Source organism: Rhinatrema bivittatum, chromosome 6 (assembly GCF_901001135.1).
Source record: "Rhinatrema bivittatum chromosome 6, aRhiBiv1.1, whole genome shotgun sequence".
NCBI lineage: Eukaryota > Metazoa > Chordata > Amphibia > Gymnophiona > Rhinatrematidae > Rhinatrema > Rhinatrema bivittatum.
This window is the reverse complement of record NC_042620.1, coordinates 245,444,534-245,466,619: the sequence shown is the minus strand read 5'-3', so window position 1 is coordinate 245,466,619 and position 22,086 is coordinate 245,444,534. Positions and strand designations below refer to the sequence as shown.

At 46.0% G+C, this 22,086-nt stretch overlaps 1 long non-coding RNA gene across 1 annotated transcript in view; it reads right to left on the bottom strand.

Annotated features, from left to right (window-relative positions):
* Positions 1–376, bottom strand: part of LOC115094056 — a 35,915-nt gene extending 35,539 nt beyond the window's left edge. Inside the window, exon 1 of the long non-coding RNA XR_003857490.1 lies at positions 206–376. This is a non-coding gene — a long non-coding RNA (uncharacterized LOC115094056). The remainder of the gene's footprint in view (positions 1–205) is intronic.
* Positions 377–22,086: the final 21,710 nt, after the last annotated feature.

The window sequence follows — 22,086 nt, the reverse complement described above, 5'->3', positions numbered from 1 at the left end:
ATCTTAATTTGTCATAATGCCATTTCCTGTTAGTTATTGCAAGGCATGGTTAATTGTAATCAAATCATTGCATGCTAAACAGGCTGGAAATAATAGAAACACATTATACATTTGGAGGAAACAAAATTAGCTAGAAAATCATATTTCATCTCCCAAAGAAATACAACTTTCCCATGAGAAATTATCTTCCAGCAAACATACTTACAGCTTCCTCTGTTGATTTTTTACTGCAGCACTTGAAAAATCCAGGCAATGAGATGCTTCTCTTGCCCATGTCTTACAACCGATCTTAGGAAATTTGGAAGGGATTTACTGGAGACACTCTGCCTGGCGTAGTTCCCTTTCTTCTGTTTGCTTCTCCTAGAAGTACTCAACTTAAAACTATCCCAATGAGGAACCAGGAAAGGAAATAAATTGGATAATGCTCAGCAAAGAAGCTGAGCAAGGTGTGTAACCACCACCCATTGTTGTGTAAGAAGGAGTTGGTTCCTTATTTTATGAAAAGGTAAAAAAAAAAGTGGTATATTTATATAAGAACATAAGAACATAAGAAAATGCCATACTGGGTCAGACCAAGGGTCCATGAAGCCCAGCATCCTGTTTCCAACAGTGGCCAATCCAGGCCATAAGAACCTGGCAAGTACCCAAAAACTAAGTCTATTCCATGTAACCATTGCTAATGGCAGTGGCTATTCTCTAAGTGAACTTAATAGCAGGTAATGGACTTCTCCTCCAAGAACTTATCCAATCCTTTTTTAAACACAGCTATACTAACTGCACGAACCACATTCTCTGGCAACAAATTCCAGAGTTTAATTGTGCGTTGAGTAAAAAGGAACTTTCTCCGATTAGTTTTAAATGTGCCCCATGCTAACTTCATGGAGTGTCCCCTAGTCCTTCTACTATCCGAAAGAGTAAATAACCGATTCACATCTACCCGTTCTAGACCTCTCATGATTTTAAACACCTTGTGTTAAGGGAAGATATTTTTGGTACTGTTCTATTTATTGTTTTGAAATTACTAGCTTGAAGAACAGGCTGGCAGTTTATTGTTTGTGTTAGTGCAAATTATGGAAACAGGACTACATTTGCCTTGCCCTAGATGAGAGGAAATGAGGTTTTGTAATTGTGGGGTGCAAATACAAGAAAAAAGCTCACCATCAGCGCTGGAATGATATACTGCCAGAATGATGATTTGGGCATTATTTTTGCTATTATTATTCCACTCTTATCTATATGAAAATACAACAAAACTAAATAAAAGTGTTTTGTCAAGATTGATAGAAAGATACATTTAACCCTGAAATATCCATTCCAATACCAGATATCCACACAAAGGAAATTATTTTGAAGGTAACTCTTACATTTTCTTATGTAGTAATTTAAGTAGTAGTTACAGGTAGAAAAAAAACATAAATTTCACTCATGACATGTTTGTTTATACAACTACCTTTTCACTCTAAAGGTTCGATTGGATTTGGTTACAGGCAGAGCATCTCAAAACTATACATTCAGAAAACAAATTGAGGAAAACCTGCTTGTTCAAATCCATGGGGTTATAGAAAGTGTCTTTTCTTTGTACATTTAGCAGATGGGTGAGAGATATACAGAAAATCGAATAGAACAGAAGTACCTTTATAGTATTGATAAATAAAGGATAATTGAAAAGGAAAAACCTCCGACAGCTCACACTGGATTACCACATTACACCAGTGCGAAATTTTTTATTATTTATTTATTTATTTGCAGCTTTTATATACCGAAATTCGTTTAGTAACATCATATCAGTTTACAATTAACATAAAAATTAGCAACAGTGCTTTACAAATGAACAATTGCTAAATAGAAAAAAAGAAAAACAAAACTAGTTACATCTGAAGAGAACGTCAAAGAGGTTAGCAAAGAACAACTAGTTAAGTCAATGATTAAGTCAGGATTAAAACACATTTTCAACAAAGCAAATTAAAATATAAAATTGAGAACAAATTGAGGATATGAAATGTTAACTGATTAAATCTTATACTACTTATGGTAAGATGAAAAGCATATTGCATATATGAGCAGAGAATTAGGATATAAGACAGGAAGGAATTATTAAAGATGAAGGGGTATTAGCTGGTTACGACTAAGGAACAGAGGGGATATTTATATGAATAAAGCATATAATAAATATTGTGAGATAATAATATAAGTTGATAAATAGGGCGAAAAGTTATAGCTCTGAAATATTAGGAGGAGGAATATTATATGTCAAAATGTGATAAGCTGAAAGGCGTAGATGGGGGTAAATGGGGGATTGTCAGGTAAATGCTTGTAGTTTTTGTTTAAACACTTTTGGGCATGATTCCTGATGGAGGTCAGGGGGCATGCTATTCCAGCTTGTCGGCCCGGCTATAGACATGGCGCGTTGTCTAGTTGTATTGAGTAGGGTATTTTTGTGAGAAGGCGTGTGTAGTGTAGCAGCCTGTTGAGTTCTGGGTGGTCATCACAAGAAAAAAATCCTTTCAGTTTCCAAAATTCACTCAAACTTCAATCAACCAGTACATTTCCCAAGTACAGTACTTTAACTGAAGAAGTGTCATATAAATACAGTATTTTCCAGTTACAGCAATTATCTGAAAATATGCTGACCTAGGGCCACATTTTGCTAGAGCAGCTTCAGTGCTCTATCACTTTACCTGTGCTTTAGCCATTGCAAGTCATAAAATCACTCTTAACACCATGCTTTGGAAAAAGCATTATTTAAGTGCAAACCCACCTCAGAAAAAAACAATTGTAATCCATTCAAAACATCCAATCATATACCTTCAAAAAATGATAACATAACATCTGACTCCATTCAATGGCCACATTCAACCCATATGGAGATAAGGATTGAAAGTGATATATCCACTGCTGCTCTAATCAAATCAACAAGTGGCCTTGATCTCTACCACGTGTGTGAGGAAGAACCACGTAAATCACAAACATTTTGATATGTCAGATAATGCTCAACTAATGGTGCATCAATTCTTTGTGTAGCAAGACAGCTTTTATGCTCAGACAATCGTTTTCTTTCTGAATTGTCTTGCCCACATAAGGAAGTTTACAAGGGCATATGATTAAATAAACCACAAAAGAAGTTTCACCATGGATTAATGCTTGAGCTGAAAAAGTTTTAAAGAAATAGAATGTTCAAAGGCTGTCATGGATAGCATCACTGGGCAAAAGATGGAGAGGTCAAAAGCCATTTAGATGGATAATTGAAAAGTTTTCCATCTAATGGCTAAGCTGGCATATTTAATGTCTTATCTGGCTAAATTCTAGCTAGAATGTAGCTGCATAAGTCGAGGGCATTCTAGGGGTGGATGGGGTATGTTTCAGGGAGGAGTGGAATTAGCTGCACAAATTTACTGGCTAGCTACAATATTTGGAGTTTAATTTATGTGGCTAAATCTTGTCATGCTGCTGACCTGTCCTAAACATATCTGGCTAACTTTAAGATAGCAAGGTACGCTTATTTGGCTAACTAGCCGAGCTGCTCAGTGGCTGAATATTGCCCCATAGTCAACATGTTCCATAAATGCTTTAGATTCAAAGGTTCCTACTATAGGTATCACTGAAGGAACCAATTTATAATGTAAATTTTGGCTTCTTATATATGCAAAACACAATAATGAACTGAAGCAAGAGTGTAAAGTCAAAATTTTCCAATTTTTTTTTATAATACAAAGAATCTTGGAAGAAAGATTTGAATATCTCAGTATACAAATAGTTTCAACTGAATCATGCCTAGTTCCCGAATTAGACTGAAGTATTGGCTTTGAAACGTTGGTGTTTCAAAAAACCAACTGACCCCAATGCAAGCCTACATTAGACCAGTTTTGATCCTTTACATTTGTGGAATAACTTGCCTTTTTCCCAATGTTTGTGCTGTCATCATGCATGTACTTTCACTCAGGAATTTAAACACCAGGCATGGTGTTTTTTTCAGAAAGATTTAATCAGCGGGGGTTTCCTGTGCCTGTAATTCATTGGGTGTATATGTTCGGGTTCCGGGTCCAGCACGCCCGGACCTGGAACCCGAAGCGGACGACCGGACTGGGGTGGGAGCTTGGGCCTGCGCAGCCGGCGCGAGAGCCCGTTGGGGTAAGGCCTGCAAAATAACTCTTACCTCCTCTGTCTCCCCCACCGGCCACGAGGCTCGCCGCACCACGCCGACCCGACGTCCTTCGCGGACCTCGCGCTCCGCCTCCACCCCGAGGAGCATCCAATCGCCGAGAAGGAAGCCCGACGACCAATAGGGAGGCTTCTTCAGGGGCTTTAAACCCCAGCACTCCCTCCAGGCGCCCTTTTCCAGCACGCCCGGACCCGGAACCCGAAGCAGACGACCGGACTGGGGTGGGAGCCTGGGCCTGCGCAGCCGGCGCGAGAGCCCGTCGGGGTAAGGCCTGCAAAATAACTCTTACCTCCTCCGTCTCCCCCACCGGCCACGAGGCTCGCCGCACCGCGCCGACCCGACGTCTTTCGCGGACCTCGCGCTCCGCCTCCACCCCGAGGAGCATCCAATCGCCGAGAAGGAAGCCCGACGACCAATAGGGAGGCTTCTTCAGGGGCTTTAAACCCCAGCACTCCCTCCAGGCACCCTTTTCTAGCACGCCCGGACCCGGAACCCGAAGCGGACAACCGGACTGGAGTGGGAGCCTGGGCCTGCGCAGCCGGCGCGAGAGCCTGTCGGGGTAAGGCCTGCAAAATAACTCTTACCTCCTCCGTCTCCCCCACCGGCCACGAGGCTCGCCGCACCGCGCCGACCCGACGTCCTTCGCGGACCTCGCGCTCCGCCTCCACCCCGAGGAGCATCCAATCGCCGAGAAGGAAACCCGACGACCAATAGGGAGGCTTCTTCAGGGGCTTTAAACACCAGCACTCCCTCCAAGCACCGCGCGCCGGGCGTCGCGCACCAAAGGAGCACAACAAAGGGGCCTCCCCCTTTGTGCACCCCTGCAGGGCAGCCCCTAACAGTTAAATCTGTCTCTGAGCTACTTTAGAAATAAGCCAAAACGCACCTATAAATCATCTTTCAGTTCTCAGCTCCAGGAAATACTTCCCAACACTATTTATTGTAATCTGGTCTTACGCCTGTGCTCTACCAACACTCAGCAGTCAACCAGCATTCAATTCAGCATTCAACCAGCACACAGCATTCACCTCCCAGAACCCCTAAAACATCCCTTCCAGAACCCCTTTCCTTTCCTCATGCATACCTACAACATCCCAATCATTCAATACCGAAGGAGAATCTCCTTAATCAACTCCACCAACATCATACAAAAAAGAATTATTCCAATCATGACCTCACCATTGAACCAACTACTAGGCCTTACACTACTCTCAGTAACCCTTATCAATGCACAATCCCTAACTAAAAAGACACACATCCTCAACAACTACTTCCAGGATACAAATCCAGATATTTGTGCAATCACAGAAACCTGGCTAAAAAATGCTGATATTGCTCTAATCAACCAACTTCCTATTCATACATATGACATCTTCACCTTCCACAGACACAAAAAAAGAGGAGGCGGCCTTCTCCTAGCCACCAAGAAAGAACTCAAGCTATCCGCACATACTATCAAGACTGAATCCAAATTGGAACTGGGTCTAGTCAAGTCAAAACAGCTTCAAATTCTGCTAGTCTACGCTCCCCCCGGAGTTCTAGAAACTGACCCCTCATCACTCATAGAATCCATCGTGAAACATATCAACTCAGACCTCCCAACTATGATCTTAGGTGATTTCAACCTTCACACTGACGCCATACCTCGCTCTGCAAACTGTGAAGCGCTCCTCACCACCCTCAGTGCTATGGGATTCACGCAGATCATCAATAGCCCTACGCATAAAGCAGGACACACCCTGGATCTAATTTTCATCAACTCTAATTTCTTTTGCACATCGGAACCCTCTTGCACACCAATCCCCTGGTCAGACCATTTCCTGATAGAATCCTCCTTCTCCATAGATAAACAGACACACACCTCTCCTCACCTTTCTACCATTCAATACAGGAAATCATGCCCATCCGATATACTTAGTGATCAGCTCTCCAAGGAACTCATGAACCTAGACCTTTCCAATCCTGACTCAGCCCTATCCTCTTGGCATAAGATCACGGAAACAGTTGCTAACAAATGGTGCCCAATAGTCTCCAAAACAATCAATCCCACAAAAAAAGGAAATCAACCCTGGTTCACCCCTAAACTAAAACAGATGAAACAGGAGCTACGTCACAAGGAAAATATATGGCGTAAAACCCCTAACACAGCTACCCTGTCAACATACAAAGGCTTTTTACATCACTACAGGACTTCTATACTACTAACGAAAAGGGAATTCTATGCCAACAAAATACATCATCTCCAGTATGATGCCCAGGCCCTGTTCTCATACGTTAAGCAAATCACGAAATCATCCCCTCCGTCTATTCCAGACGAAAAAGCACTATCCAAGGCTAATGAACTTGCCTCATTTTTTCAACAGAAGATCCTGAATACGCTCGCCCTTCTACCTCCAAATACTATACCTCTCACCTCAGACGAGAATCCTCACTCCCTCATGAGAGCCAAGCTCGACAGCTTCGAATCAATATCCACCAAAGAGATTGAAACCCTACTAAAAAGACAGAAATCATCTAGCCATCCAGCAGATAACATCCCATCGAAACTCTTGCTTCTCATTCCAAATACGATCTCAGGACCTTTGACAAGTATCATAAATTGCCTTCTAACTCAAGGGAGTTACCCAGACAGTCTGAAAACCGTGGCACTCAAACCCCTCCTTAAGAAACACAATTTAGACCCCAATGAACCAGCCAACTTCAGACCCATTTCCAATCTCCCATTCTTAGCCAAACTAACGGAGAAGTTGGTAAACACCCAGCTTTCAGAGTACCTCGAAAATAAAAATATCCTATACCCTTCACAATATGGCTTCCGCAAATCACGCAGCACGGAAACCCTCCTCATTTCACTTACAGACCATATCATAATGGGTCTAGACAAAGGCTACTCCTTTTTATTAGTCCTGCTAGACATCTCAGCGGCATTTGACACCGTCAACCACACCATCCTCCTGGATCGCCTAGCAGATATCAGTATCTCCGGATCAGCCCACAGTTGGTTCAAGTCCTTCCTCTGCAATAGAACCTTCAAAGTTAAAATCAATAATAAAGAATCGCCCTTAACAAAATCCACTCTTGGTGTACCACAAGGATCCTCCCTATCTCCAACCCTCTTTAATATCTACCTCCTCCCCCTCTGCCAATTGCTAACTGATCTTAATTTAATTCATTATCTGTACGCAGACGACGTGCAGATACTAATCCCTATTACAGAATCTATCTCAAAAGCGCTCACCCACTGGAATAACTGCCTTTTATCTATCACCAGCCTCCTCAATAGATTAAACTTGGTCTTTAATGCCTCGAAGACGGAGCTCCTCCTCATCTCCTCAAACGAAGAAAACATTCCCCCATCATCCCCACACAACTCCTACATCACCCATAAGCATGTGAGAGACCTTGGGGTACTTCTAGATAATCGACTAAACCTAAAGAAAATGGTCAGCACCACATCCAAAGACTGCTTTTATAGACTCCAGGTTCTAAAACGACTCAAACCACTACTATTTTTCCAAGACTTCAGGACAGTCCTCCAAGCATTGCTATTTGCCAAGATAGACTACTGCAGTGCCCTTTTCCTTGGCCTCCCCAAATCTACCACCAAACCACTGCAGATGATTCAAAATGCCGCAGCGAGACTACTGACCAACACCAGCCGTGGAGATCACATTTCACCCATCCTCAGAAACCTATATTGGTTACCAGTGAATTTTAGAATCCTTTACAAATCAATCACCCTAATACACAAATCCATCCATCATCAACTCCAACTCGACCTCGAAATCCCCTTCAAACTACACTCCTCCAACAGACCAATCAGAGATATTCACAAAGGTACTCTGAATTTCCCCCCAACTAAAGCCACACGCCTTTCCTCGACCAAAGACCGAGCATTTTCAATAGCAGGACCATCCATTTGGAATAACATCCCTTCAAGCCTCAGATTAGAACCCTGCCTCTTAACGTTCAGGAAAAAACTCAAGACGTGGCTCTTTCACCAAGCCTTCTCCGATCCTCCAGACAATCACTAGTCGCCGTTCACTCTCTACTGGACGAATGGTCTTTTTTACCTCTCGAAGATAGACTCTGGCACTTCCAGGTTAAAGCACCTTATGCTTTAACCCATAATTCTTTTGTATTATGTTACTATTACTTCCTGCCTTTACCTGCTTTCAGCTATTTAAGCTTCCAAGTTTCTACTCCTTGTTAAATGTAACTTTGCCTTATCCACCCTATTGTTAATTACTTTATTTATTGCTTCAGTTATACCCTTGTTCTATGTAAACCGATCTGATATGGTTATTGCTATGAAGGTCGGTATAAAAAGTGTTAAATAAATAAATAAATTAAATAAATAAATTTGTGGACCACTCTCTGCCACCTCAGTCTAATTCGGGAAGCAGTCCTGATTCATTAAAAAACATTTGCATATTGAAATATTTGAACCGAAGATTGTATCTATTATAAAAATAAAATTAAAAAAGCACTGGAAGATCTTGTCTTTACTTTTGCTTCAGTCCATGACTGTGATTTGCAATGTTCCAAAATCTCATTAGAATGACATGCTAAAATGCATTTTTATATCCATTCAAAAATAGTAAAGCAGATTTTTTAATCATACATGATAAAAGCATTTCCAAGAAAAACCCTTTTATATTGAAAGGAAAAGACTGAGTCTTCTATATTTAGCATTCTTTCTATGAATAATATCAGAACATTAACAAAGGAGCTTCATTTTCATAAACACTAAATGCTATTAACAAAATACTCTTCTTTCTTTGGTAGTTACTGTATTGGCGTATTTTACAAGTATAATAAAACATGCAAGATGTGTTACTAAGTTTTTATAACAGTGCATTCTCGCTTATTACTGAAAATTATACTCACCAGCAATAATAAATATCTTACATGTAACCCTTTGCCAGGAGAGGATACAAACACATTTCATACAAGTGAGACTTCTTGAGTGTTAAAAATGATGGCAGCTGCTTGTACTGCTCAGCTGTGCTGAAGAGAAAGGTAAACACTTGCCTGGATGCTTGTGTTATTAAAGCTGTCCTCACAAATTGTGCCATTAGCTTTTCAAAGCTAATGTGACTTCAGTGTAACAGTCCATCAGTGCTAGCTAGCATTCAGGCACTGGAATTAAAATTTTCTGACTCACAGCTGGCAGTGCCTACAGCTGAGCTGTACTTACTAACACAGATACTTTCAGAATCATGTAATTTGAAAAGAATGGTTAGGTAATGATTTGTGCACTAAGTTGAACAGTCAGTTGGATACACCTCTCCAAGGTACCAATGTAGTCCAGTCCAAGCATGCCACCACCTCTGCAGTTTGTAATGTAATGATTTATCTTCCTGGCTTGTTGAAATGATGTAGCTAAACCTTATGCTTCAATATATCTTGGACATTTAATGATTTTATTGGTGTATGGGTAGTTTTGTAGATCCACAGTAGATTATGAATCATATTACACAACTGAAATCAACAATGAGAGAGTCATTTCTGATGCGTAATCAGATTCCCCCAACTTAGTTCCAATTATGATTCAAATTATTGAGTCGTCAGTGTTGCGCGCTCCATCCACTCTTGGTTTGCGCATGGGCCTGCTCACCTCTCCAACTCCTCCGCAGGTCCCGGGTCGGCCTCCCTAGCAGCAGCCGCAAGCTCCTCCAGGCCTTGGCGTCCTGTGGCGCTGGTCGCAAGGGCTTCCTCAGCGCACCAGGCCTCATGGCAGGGCTCGGCGTCCTCCATGGCGTTGGATCCACCCCTAGGTGCGCGTGCGCGGACCGCCCGGTCCCTTAAAGGGCCAGGGGTGGGTCCTAGCTGCATGGCGCGCCCTGATTGAACGCAGTACAAGAGGAAGTGCTTGCCTGCACTTCCTTGCCTTGGCAATCGGGTCGACACCGTGTGTGTGCTAGTTTGCCTCCATGTCTCATCGCTTGTTCCAGTCTTGTTCCAGTCATGTTCCAGTGTCCTCCTATGCCAGCATCCTCCTGTTCCAAACCCCTTCTGTTCCAGTGTCCATCTGTTCCTATGTTCCCTCAGGTAGTACCTCTTGGACTGACTCTCTGGTACTGACCTCTGCCCGTTCTTGACTATGTTGATCGCTGCCCGGATACTGACCTCTGCCTGCTTGTGACTACGCTGACCGCTGCCCAGATACTGACCCCTGCCTGTTACTCGACCACGTCTGACCTCTGGAACCTGACCTCTGTTTTGGCTGACTACTCTCGGACTGACCTTTGGAACTTGACCTCTGCTTTAGCTGACTAATCTCGGACTAACCTTTGGGACTTGACCTCTGCTACTACTGACCTTACTTCCTTGATTCTGGCCTTGATCCTAGCCTTGTCATCCCAGACACTGTTCTGGCCTTCTGTGGTCCCTCGGACCCCTAGCCTTGACATCGACTGCACACCATTGAACTTCCTTTTTGGGAGACTCTCCAAGGCCCACCTAAGTCCAAGCAGCCCGGGTCCTCAAGGGCTCCACCCGGGGAGACCACGAGCTTCCAGTGGTGATGCTCCAGCTAGCCTCTATCTCCTCCTGTGCTCCACCTCCTGGTGGCAGGCGCTTCCTGGGCCCGACCAGGGAGCCTACCAACCCTGCTCCAGAATAAGGGTCCACCTCCAGGCGCAACATTCAGTTACTCATAAGAACATAAGAAATCACCATATTGGGTCACATCAGGGTCTATCAGCATCCTGTTTCCAACAGTGGTTAATCCAAGTTACAAGTACCTGGCAAATACCCAAACTTTAAATAGCTCCCATGCTACTAATGCCAGTAATAGCAGTGGCTATTCCCCAAGTCAACTTGATTAATATCATTTCATGGACTTCTCCTCCAGGAACTTATCCAAACCTTTTTTGAACCCAGCTACACTAACTGCACTAACCACATCCTCTGGCAATGTATGCCAGAGCTTAATTGTGCATTATATGAAAAATAAATCACTCCTATTTGTTTTAAATTAGCTACGTGCTAACTTCCTGGAGAGCCTACTAGTTCTTATATTATCTGAAAGAGAAAATAATGAATTAACATTTACCTGTTCTAGTCCTTTTATGATTTTATAGACCTCTATCATATCCCACCTCAGCCGTCTCTTCTCCAAGCTGAACAGTTCTAACCTCTTTAGCCTTTCCTCACAGGGGAGCCATTCCATTTATTTATTTAGACATTTTTTATACTGTCGTTCCATGTAATGATCACAACGGTTTACAGACATAACATTCATAACTATTAATCAACGAGTCTTGACAGTTTATGTAGGTTGTACTCAGAAGCAGAGATGAACATATCTCAAATGAAATGAGATATTTCAATACATATTAAATTGCTTATTAAAGATCTAAGATCTAAGGTAAGTAACAGGAAAAATAATATAACAAATATCACTTAATAGTCTGTACATTGTTTTAAGATTCTTATGTTCTCTCATTATGTTTTATTCCTCATGCTTCAATTAATATCTCTCGTCTATCTTGTTATTGTAGCTCTTTATATTCTGATGTTATTAATTTAGGTTATATGCACTTTTGAATAACCATGTTTTTAGCTCACATTTAAATCTCTTTCTCCGTAACATTTCAGGTAAAGAATTCCAAACTTTGGACCTGCTATGGAAATCACACAATCTCTTACTTGAGTCAGATGTGTATTCCGTATAGTGGGAACTGACAATAGTCTTTTATTTTGAGATCTTAGTGTTCACTGAGGTGTGTTTGGTTGTAGTGTCACGCTGTTCATACCAGTATTACTAGAATGAATGATTTTGAATATTAAAGTTAATACTTTATAATAGATTCTGGATTGTACAGGCAGTCAGTGCAGCAAGATCAGTGATGACATAATGTGATCAAATTTCCTGGTTCCTAATAAAAGTCTAGCTGAGTCATTTTGTAATAGTTGTAATGGTTTCAAGAGACACGCGGGAAGACCGAGTAATAGAGAGTTACAGTAGTCTGCATCTGAGAAAATAAGAGTTTGTAATACAGTACGGAAGTCTTCGAAAGTTAATAAAGGTTTCAACTGATTTAATATATGCAACTTGGTGCAACCTGTATTAATTAATTTATTGATGTGCTTTTTCATAGTAAGGTTTTCATCCAGCTGGATATCTACTTCTGTACTTGGTTTGTGGGAATCATTTGAAAAGTACCCAAGTCGAAAACCAGAGGTTTAACTTTAGAAGGATTCCTACTTAACCAAATGACTTCAGTCTTTCTAGGTTTTAATGTTAGTTTAAGATGAGATAGTTCTTGCTGTATTGCTTTCATATAGGTCGATAGTGTTAATACTGTATTTTCAAATGATTTAGAGAATGGGATGTAAAATTGTAAGTCATCAGCATTCAGAAAGAAAGAAATTCCTAAATCCATTAGTAATTTGCATAGTGGGAGCATATAAATATTGAATAGTGTTGCCAAAAGGGCTGAACCCTGGGGGGCACCTGTATCAGTATGGAAAGTATCAGTATGTGATTGCCCAATTTGACTTAGAATGACCTATTAGAAAGGAATGAAGAGAATCATCTGAGAATATTACCTCTGATCCCAATGTTGCTTAGCTGATGGCATAATAGACTATGGTCCACAGTATCAAAGGCAGCTGTTAAATCAATTTGCACAAGAAAATAAGATTCATAGGCATCAAACCTTTTAAGGAGATGAGTAAAGTCGCAGTTGAACGATGTTTCCTAAATCCAAATTGTTTAGGGAAATGAATATCTTGGTCTTCCAAATGATTCACAAGTTGAGATAACACAGCTTTTAGCAGTACTTTTGAGAGAAAAGACAAGTTGGATATGGGCTTATTGTTGCTCCAGTCATCAATTCTACCGTTTTTATTTTTCAGAATTGGCTTTATCACAGTTTGCTTTAGCCCAGATGGTACAATTCCTTCTGTTACGGGGCGTGGACCCTTGGGCTGGCTGAGACTGATGGGGTTGCACTATGGGGACCCACAGTGGGCGTCGCAGCTGGGAGGCAGTGCTGAAGGGGTGTTCCGAAGAAGGCTTCACCACTGGAAACCCAAGGTCCCCCCAGGAGGAGCCTGTAGGGACCTAGGCCTCTTAGACTTAGGAATGATCTTATGCGACCAAGGACCAGAGGAGCAGCCAAAGAGGTCGTCGGTGGAAGCAGTAGAGCCCAGGAGGCAAGAAGAGACTTCACTCTTGGAAGCCCACGGCCCTCTCGGGAGGAGCCCTTGAGGACCCGAGCCGCTGGGACTTAGAAGAATCCTCCGGGCAAGCGAAGAACCAGGTACCTGTAGAAGAGATGAAGACTGAAGCTGGAGCCCAGGGACAAGCCAAGGTCAGAAGTCTGAAGTCATATGCCGAAGACAAGCCAGGAGCGGAAGCTGAAGCCGAAGTCAATGGACGAAGCAGGGTCAGAAGTCAGAAGCCGAAGACAAACAGGAGTCCGAAGCAGCAACTAGCAACTCTGAAGAGTGAACTTCGTTGCAAGGCGAGGTCTAGAGGCGACTGCAGGGTTTAAATGACCCGGCAGCATCTGACGTCATCATAGAGGCTGTTCTAGAGTTCCCGCGCTGGCCCCTTTAAATTCAGAACCCCTGCATGCGCGTGCGCCTAGGGAAGGAACGCTGGTGTCCCAATCGAGGGGGGAGCGCCATGACCGAGGCCTGGCCAGGCCTAGTCGACACCTCAGTGGCCTGGGCCAGCCTCGAGGTAAGTGGAGGACCCGGGGCACGGCCTTGGGCCATAACACCTTCTGAGAGAGAGAGACTAATCAAGGTTGTGATTGTCGGGGTGATAACACTTTGTACTTGTTTCAAGGAACTGGCTTGAATTGGATCTTGTGGGTGAATATGAGGGTCAATTTTGGCAAAATTTGGCTAATTTCAAAATTAGTTACTGTCAAATGTATTCCATTTAACCAGGGCATATGACTCTGCAGGGGCTCTTGTGTGAGAATAGACAGGGAAATGAGTTTTCAACCTATTAATTTTATCTAAAAAAGAAGTGGCATACTCATTGCAAGCAGCATTTGAGAAGTGATCATTTCTCAGGAAGGACGATGACTATGAACCAGGAGATCAGGGTTCAAGTCCTGCTGTTGCTCCTTGTGACCTTGGGCAAGTCACTTTACCCTCCATTGCCTCAGGTACAAAAACTTAGATTGTAAGCCTTCTGAGGATAGAGAAATACTTACAGTACCTGAATGTAAACCTGTGTGATATCTCAATTGAGATCGAATGTCGGTATATAAAAATAATAAATAATAATAATAATAATAATAATAATAAATGTTTAACAATATTGAAGAGTAGTTTAGAACTGAATATTATGCCATGAATTTGTTTAGCATAGTAATCCTTTTTTGCTCTATTAGTTAATGCATGTTTTGTTAGGAGGGATCTAAATTTTCCTATGGATTTAGAAGACTTACATTTTTGACATTGTTTCTCTAATTTCCTGAGAGGCTGTTTGGTGTGTCTTAAATTATCATTGTTCCATCCCCTTTATCATTTTGATCACCCTTCTTTGATATTCTCCAGTGCAACTATATCTTTTTGTTAACCATTCCCTTCCTAATAATTCCTAACATTCTGTTTGCTTTTTTGACTGCCAAAGCACACTGAGCCGACAATTTTAAAGTATTATCATCCATGACGCCTAGATCTTTTTCCTGGGTGGTAGTTCCTAATATGGAACCTAACATCGTGTGACTACAGCATGTGTTATTTTTCCCTATGTGTATCACCTTGCACTTGTCCACATTAAATTTCATCTGCCATTTGGACGCCCAATCTTCCAGTCTCAGTTTGAATGAGTCTGAACCCTCTTATTTCAACATGACCCTGCCAATGTGTATGAAAGGGGTGCTTTAGAGGAGAAAGGGAAGAGAAGGAATTCATGGGGAGGGCAAGTCTTGAACTCCCTGTGGAACTTGCAGCCCATTGAGCATTTCCCATATGCTTGTTTTGATGTAGTATGGTGTCTTATCTATGCATCTTCAAGTGTTTTTTCATTTGGTATTTATCTCTTTGTGGTTTGCTGGGGTGGCACTTGCTGTATTCTCCTGTCTTGTTTGTGTGTGTAATTTGGGCTGATCAATGATGTTTCATTCTTCTGTATATCTGTGTTGTGTTTGTGTGTGTGTATGAGTGTGTGTGGGTGTGTGTGTGTGTGGGTGTTCGCATACACACACACTGTGGCCTTGTTTTCTATCTCTGCTATGGGCATAATCCTCGGCTGAAAGTAGTGAAAATGATTGTGTTTTGACTATTTTCTGAATAGAATTTATCAAGTTGCTTGTCCTTGTCTTTCTTGGTTAGTTTGTTTGTCTGCTTTCTTCCTGGCATCTTCTTTCCATAATTAGTAACTGTTAACTCCTTGTATCTGATTTTCTTCCTACTTCTTTTCTTTTCCCATGACTACCCAAAGAATACAACAACTTCTTCAAAGAGCCAGTGTAGTCCAGTCCAGGTATGACGCTGCTAGATGCAGCATTCCCTGGAGTTGGCTCATGACAGGAAGGGATGCCCACATTGGAGTTTCAATGCACATGCTATCTTTTTTCTGGTACATTCTGTTTTTCATGGAAGGTTGACCGGACCTAGTGTCCGGTCGGCTGGAGTAATGTGGGCCCAGGCCCGCGCAGGAGGCAAGCCCCAGCCTTGGCCAAGTATCGGAAGGCATTGGAAGGAGGGGGTGCTCGGCGTGGGGGGGGGGTCTGCGGGAGGTCGCGAGCAAGCGCGGAGGCAAAGGGAGAGTTGGAGGGGGTGAGGGGAGCGCACGTGCGGGCCGTAGGAGCAGCCATAATTGGCTGGTGAACTGAGCAGGAGAGGTGCTGGCTGGCGGTGATTGGCCAGCCAGCGCGAGTCTCCAGAGGGTGGGGGGAGCGCAGGGAGACCTGCTTGCTCAGTCGTTCTTCGCGTCTGAGCAGCAGGCTGGCTTTTTTTTTTTTTGAGCAACAGGCTGGGTTTTGGGCTGGTGTTTTGGCTGTGTTATGGCAGCGGTCCATTTTCAGGCTGGTGTTTTTTGGCGGGTCTGCTAGCAGGTTGGTTGCGGTGTGGAGTCCGGAGATGGAGTCGGAGGAAGCAGCATGGGTGCCAGGTGACGTCATGGAGTCTCCCAGTACGGCCCCGGTGTTGGGGAGGATTGATGGGGGAAGTGGATCTAGACGGGTTAGTGCAATTGGGTCCTCCGAGGTTCGGGTGAGGATTGGGGGGGCTCCAGGCCGTTAGCCTCATCTGACCCGGTGGGGGAGGGGGGGGGGTCGAGGGGTCCCTAGTTTCTGCGTTCACTTCGTTGGGCAGAGGTGTTGGCAGGGGCAGGAGCCCTAGAGCCTCGAGTTCTCGGTCCCACGGGCATGTTCGTGCTGTAGGTTTGGGTTGGGGGGTAGAGTTGACTGGGGGGGGGAGGCGATTGGCGGCGGGGTGGGTAGCAGTGTTGGGTCTTTTGTGGGAGATGCAGTCCGGTCATTGGACCCTCCTGTGGAGGTCCCGGTGCAGGCCCGGAGGTGATTTTCCCGGCAGAGCCAGCGCGGCCAGGGATGCGGTTGGACTAGGGTCGGTCCAGGGGTTCCCATTTATGGGGCTTTGGTTGTGGGCCTCCTACGAGGGCTTCGAGGAGGTGGTGTGTCCCGGAACTAGAGTCGGCAGTCGTAGGGCGTGGGGAGTTAGTGGGGATGGGTGGGGGAGAGGAGGGTCGGTCTCCTGGGGTCCTGCCTGGAATTGGCCAGGGCCTTCCATTTTCTGGGCGGGGTCACACGGGGGCAAGGATGAGGACTCGCTCCGCTACCCAGTGCGGCCTAGTGGGCGGGGTAGCCTCGGGGGGCCACTGGGGGTCCGGGTGTGGGTTGGGGGAGTACTGAAAGGGGGGGTGGGGACTGGGGTTTTTCTGAAATCTTGGGGGGCGGAGCGGAGGGGGGGTGCATGGTCTTTCTCCAGGAGTGGTGCCTCCTCTCGCGTCTGGTTTTATTTCCTCACAGGCGGAGTGGGCGGAGGGCTCCTGGGACGGGCCAGGCACTTCGCATCAGGATGAATGGAGGTCAGTGGTGGCATTGGTGGAACGGCGGGCGCCACCGGGGCGTGTGGAGGTCCCTGGAGTGGAGGCAGCGGTGAGGCCTCTGCAGGGTGAGTTTGTTCTTTTCCTAGGGCTGGGGTTCGGGGGGAGTTGGGTGTTTCTGGCGGCGAGGTTCTAGGGGTCAGCAGCGACGAGTTGGTCCGGGGTGCCCGGGGGATGACGAATACTGAGGACGGGGACGGCAAGGGCGCAACCGCGGGGCACAAGAGGGGTAAGTCTAAAAAGAGGCATGCGCGGTCCAGCTCCTCAGTGTCTACCTCGTCCTCGTCGTCCTCCTCCTCTTCGGTCTCGTCTGATTCAGTGAGGTCGGGGTTCCGGGTGTTTCGGGTAAGGAGCCGGAGAGGAATACACCTGCGCTAGTTGCTTTAACAGAGCTATGGGAGGAAGTGCCGTGAAGCATGAGAAAGAAAATCTGCAGACGGAAGTTTATTGATATCTTTCAGTTGTTGGCGGGACGCAGGGGGAGGAGACGGGAGAAGAAAAAGCGTAAGAAGAGCGACCGTTTTCCCGGATCCCAGATGAAGGTAGCTCAAAACGTCCACAACTGGATACGTGCATTTTTGCGATTAGCTAGCGTCATTGGACATCGGGACCCGACACAGTATGGCCCCTTGTTGGCGTATGCTGACGCCATTTTGGCTGCAAGCAAGACGTACGAAGGATGGTCGTGGTTGAACTACGAGGAGCAATTTTGGGATCGTATAGCAGAAAATAAGTTCATGTCCTGGGACACCCAGGATGTGGGGCTCTGGTTGACGCACATAGCATCAAAGACTCACTTAAGTGTGGGCTCGCAGGGAAGTGGCTCTAGTCGGCTTTTTCGGCAGGGGCCACCCGCAGCTGGCGTGGGCAGGTTGGGTGCCGGGGTTAGTGACGTCTGTTGGTGATTCAACAGATCGTCCTGTTTTTTCCCCGACTGCAAGTTCCGGCACGTGTGTGCGGCGGGCCACCCCTCCTCTTGTTGTGTTAAGCGACAGGGGGACGGAATGGGGGTGTCCCCGGGTTCCAAGGGAGCTGCCAAGTGAGGTTTCAGCCAGAGAGGTTATTCCTATTAGAGTTGAGGCGTTGTTATCTTGGTTGCGGGTTTATCCGGTGCGAGGAGATGGTTCGTTGTTGTTAGAGGGGTTTACGGTGGGATTTTCTATTCCATGTTCTGGTCCGGGGTTGGTGGGGGTGGGGGGGAATTGTCCATCGGTGAAGTGGTTGTTGCCGGTGGTGGAGGCTAAGTTGCAGTCTGAGATCGATTTGGGCCGGATAGCGGGTCCGTTTGCAACTCCTCTGTTGCCGGATATGATTTGGTCCCCATTGGCTGTTGTCCCAAAGAGTTAGGCAGGTAAATATCGGTTAATCCACAACCTGTCATTCCCTGAGGGTGGGTCGGTCAATGATTGCATCCCTAGGGAGTTGTGTGTCGTTCGTTATGCTTCTTTCGATTCGGCCGTGCGCAGGGTTCGGTGTTGTGGGCCGGGCACCTTGATGGCTAAGGTGGACATCGAGTCCGCTTTTCGGTTGTTGCCGGTGCACCCTGGGAGTTTTTGTCTGCTGGGTTTTCGATTTAACCAATTATTTTATTTCGACAAGTGTATGCCGATGGGTTGTTCTATTGCTTGTGCATATTTTGAGGCCTTTAATTCATTCTTGCACTGGGTCATGGAGAGCAGCTCGGGGTCGCAGAACATCGTGCATTATTTGGATGATTTTTTGTTCATCGGCAAAGCGGATGCGGCTGATTGTGGGAATCTGCTGCGGTGTTTCCAAGAGGTGGTGGGCGAATTCGGAATTCCAGTGGCGTCCGGCAAGATGGAAGGTCTGTGTTCACGACTGGTATTCTTGGGGATTGAGTTGGATTTGGTTGCAATGCTGTTGCTGTTGCCGGAGGACAAAGTGCGGCGGTTGAGGGAGTTGGTGCGGAGGGCCGTGGAGCGGCCGAAATTGTCCCTGCTGGAGATGCAATCGTTGGTGGGCAGCCTTAACTTTGCGTGTCTTGTGATCCCCATGGGCCGGGTGTTTTTGCAAAGACTGTCATCTGCGATGTCCGGGGTGCATCAGCGGCATCATAGGGTATGGGTGACTGCGCCGATCTGTGAGGATTTGCGCGTCTGGGACAGATTTTTGGTGGATTTCAACGGGTCGGAATTTTGGCAATCTGACCCCACGTCCACCCATGCTTTGGAGTTGTATATGGATGCTGCTGAGTCGGTGGGGTTTGGGGCTTATTTCCAGGGGTCATGGTGTGCCACGGGTTGGCCAGAGGAGTGGGTGGAATCGGGGGTAACCAAGAACATCACTTTTTTAAAGTTGTTTCCAATTGTGGTGGCATTGCACATCTGGGGCGTGACGTTGAGGGGTAAGAGAGTCGTGTTTTGGTGCGACAACCTGGGAGTGGTGGAGGTGATCAACAGGAGGGCGGCGAAATGCTTACTGGTCTCGGAACTGTTGAGGGAGTTGGTGATGCGCTGTATGTCATTGAACGTGACTCTTTGGGCCTGACATGTCCCAGGTGTTACTAACAGTGTTGCCGACTCTCTTTCTCGTTTCAAGTGAGACTTGTTCCGAGATCTGGCCCCGGATACAGACCCTCGTGGGACTTCGGTGCCATCTTTCCTCTGGAGATTTGGTTCCCAGAAGCCTGGAAACTTTTGCGATCGTCACTAGCCCATCCACGTGGTCCTCGTACGTGGGCGGGGCGCATAAGGTGGTAGAATTCTTATCTTCTCTGGGGTGGGCTGGGGGTACGGTTTCAGATGTGTTGGATTTGCTCTTCCTGGAGCATGCTAGGAGGGGGGAGCTGATCGAAGGCGGCGGTGAGCCGGCAGCTAGCGGGGTTCTCTTTCTTCATGCGTGCTCATGGGTGGGGTTTCCCGATGGGGCAGTTCTTGATCAGGAGGCTGTTGGCTGGTTGGTCTAGGGAATTGGGGAGGGGAGTGGACAGGCGTTGGCCCATTGTGCACGATATTTTGCTGTTGCTCTGGGACTCGTCGAGCGTTTGCTTTTCACCTTATGAAACTGTGCTCTTTCGGACGGCGTTTGTATGGGTGTTTTTCAGGGCATTCAGGGTTAGTGAATTGGTTGCGAGGTCTGTGTCCAGTGTGGACTTCCCGGGCCTTCTGACAAAACATGTGGTGGTCACCAGTTCCTCGGTTTTGATACGTATTCCGAGGTCCAAGACTGATCAACGCGGAAACGGCTCGTCGGTGGTGTTGCAGGCGATCCCTGGCTTGAGGACTTGTCCAGTGGCCAACGCGGCGCAATATTGTTATGTTCAAGTCTCGGGTTCGGCCCATTTTCTGGTCCACGAGGATATGCGACCTTTGACGAAATACCAGTTCGAGATGGTTCTTCGTTTGGCTTTATCTGCGGTGGGATTGGATGTCCGGTCTTTCGGAACACACTCCTTCTGGATCAGGGCGGCCACCTCGGCGGCATCGGCAGGGTTGTCCGCGGTTGTGATCTGCAGGATTGGCAGGTGGCATTCGGTGGAGTATGAGGGTTACATCCGTCCCGGGACTCACCGAATGTGAGCGGTATCTAACTGTGATTTCTTTTCAGGTGCAGACCCTGCTGGAAAGTCCGTGTGGATCATTGGGAATTCCTACGTCCATTGGGCGCATAAGCATGCGTGTGGACGACCATATGGGCCTCATTTGGACTTGCAGTGCAGGGGGGTGAGGGTGCATTGGCTGGGGAGGCGGGGTATGGTGTAGGATGATTTGATTGACTGTGTGCGGCGGGGGCGGGATCGGCTGGGTCAGCCGCAAGCGGTAGTGATTCTCCTGGGGGGGAACGATTGGGGAAAGTTATCCGGAAGGCAGTTTATCAGCATGGTGCGGAAGGATTTGAATACTGTGTCGCTTTTGCTGCCGTCCACGGTACGTTTCTGGTCAGACATCATTTTGAGGCCTACTGAATCGGTGAGAGTGATCTGGTGGTGGAGCAGGGCCAAGGCCAACCGGCAGATAGGTTCCTGGCTGGTGCTCCTGGGGGGCAGACACATCCGGTATGAGTGGTCCTGGGGTACAGTGATGGGGCTGTTTGGCAAGGATAGGGTCCACTTGTCCTTTATTGGTATGGATCTTTTTCTAAATTCGATTCAGGAGGCCTTAGAGAATATCTTTCCGCGGTAATCAGGACTGCATCTTTGGGGGTCACGGGTCATTACCCGTGTCTATGGCGGATGGCCCGAGCCGCTACAGTTTACAATTGTAATGGGCAGGTTGGTTGCCTGATAAATTTGTGACAACTGGGGCTGTTGTCAGGTGCAGGCTCCTTGCTAGGAGGAGGCGGGGGCCCATTTTGGCCTGACTCCTTGCTTGCCAGCGGCGGGGGTCCACCGTGTTGGCCTCTTGCTAGAAGGTGGCGGGGGTCTGAACGAAGTGTAAGGGCAGGAGGGACGAGCCGGATGGCTGGTGCTGACTGTCTTGCTGGAGAGGTGGCGGACAGCTAGGGGGCGGTCATTTAATGTTATGAATGTTATTGTTGTAAGGCTCGGGCCTCCATGGTTAATAAAGCTGCGGCCCTGTTTAACCCAAAATTCCTGTTGTTAGTGTTTGATTTTTGTGAAAGAGGGTGGATGCGAGTAAGTGAGGGCCTGGATGCCCATATTATGTGAAGCATCCCAACGAACTAAACTTTTCACATTTCCTTTACCCTACCTTAACATGCTGCTGCTTTATCTGGGAGAACAGCTGGTAGAAAAGGAGGAGGCTCCCTGGCAGCAGTCAAAGTACTATCAACTTGTGCCTCCAAGAGGCACTGTATCCCTTCCACTTTTTCCAAAGGCATAGAACAAAGTAAACAAAAAGAGGATTGCATTGCTTAGTTCCCATTATTTCCCATGGGAGGAATAGAAAGTAAAAGATAAATA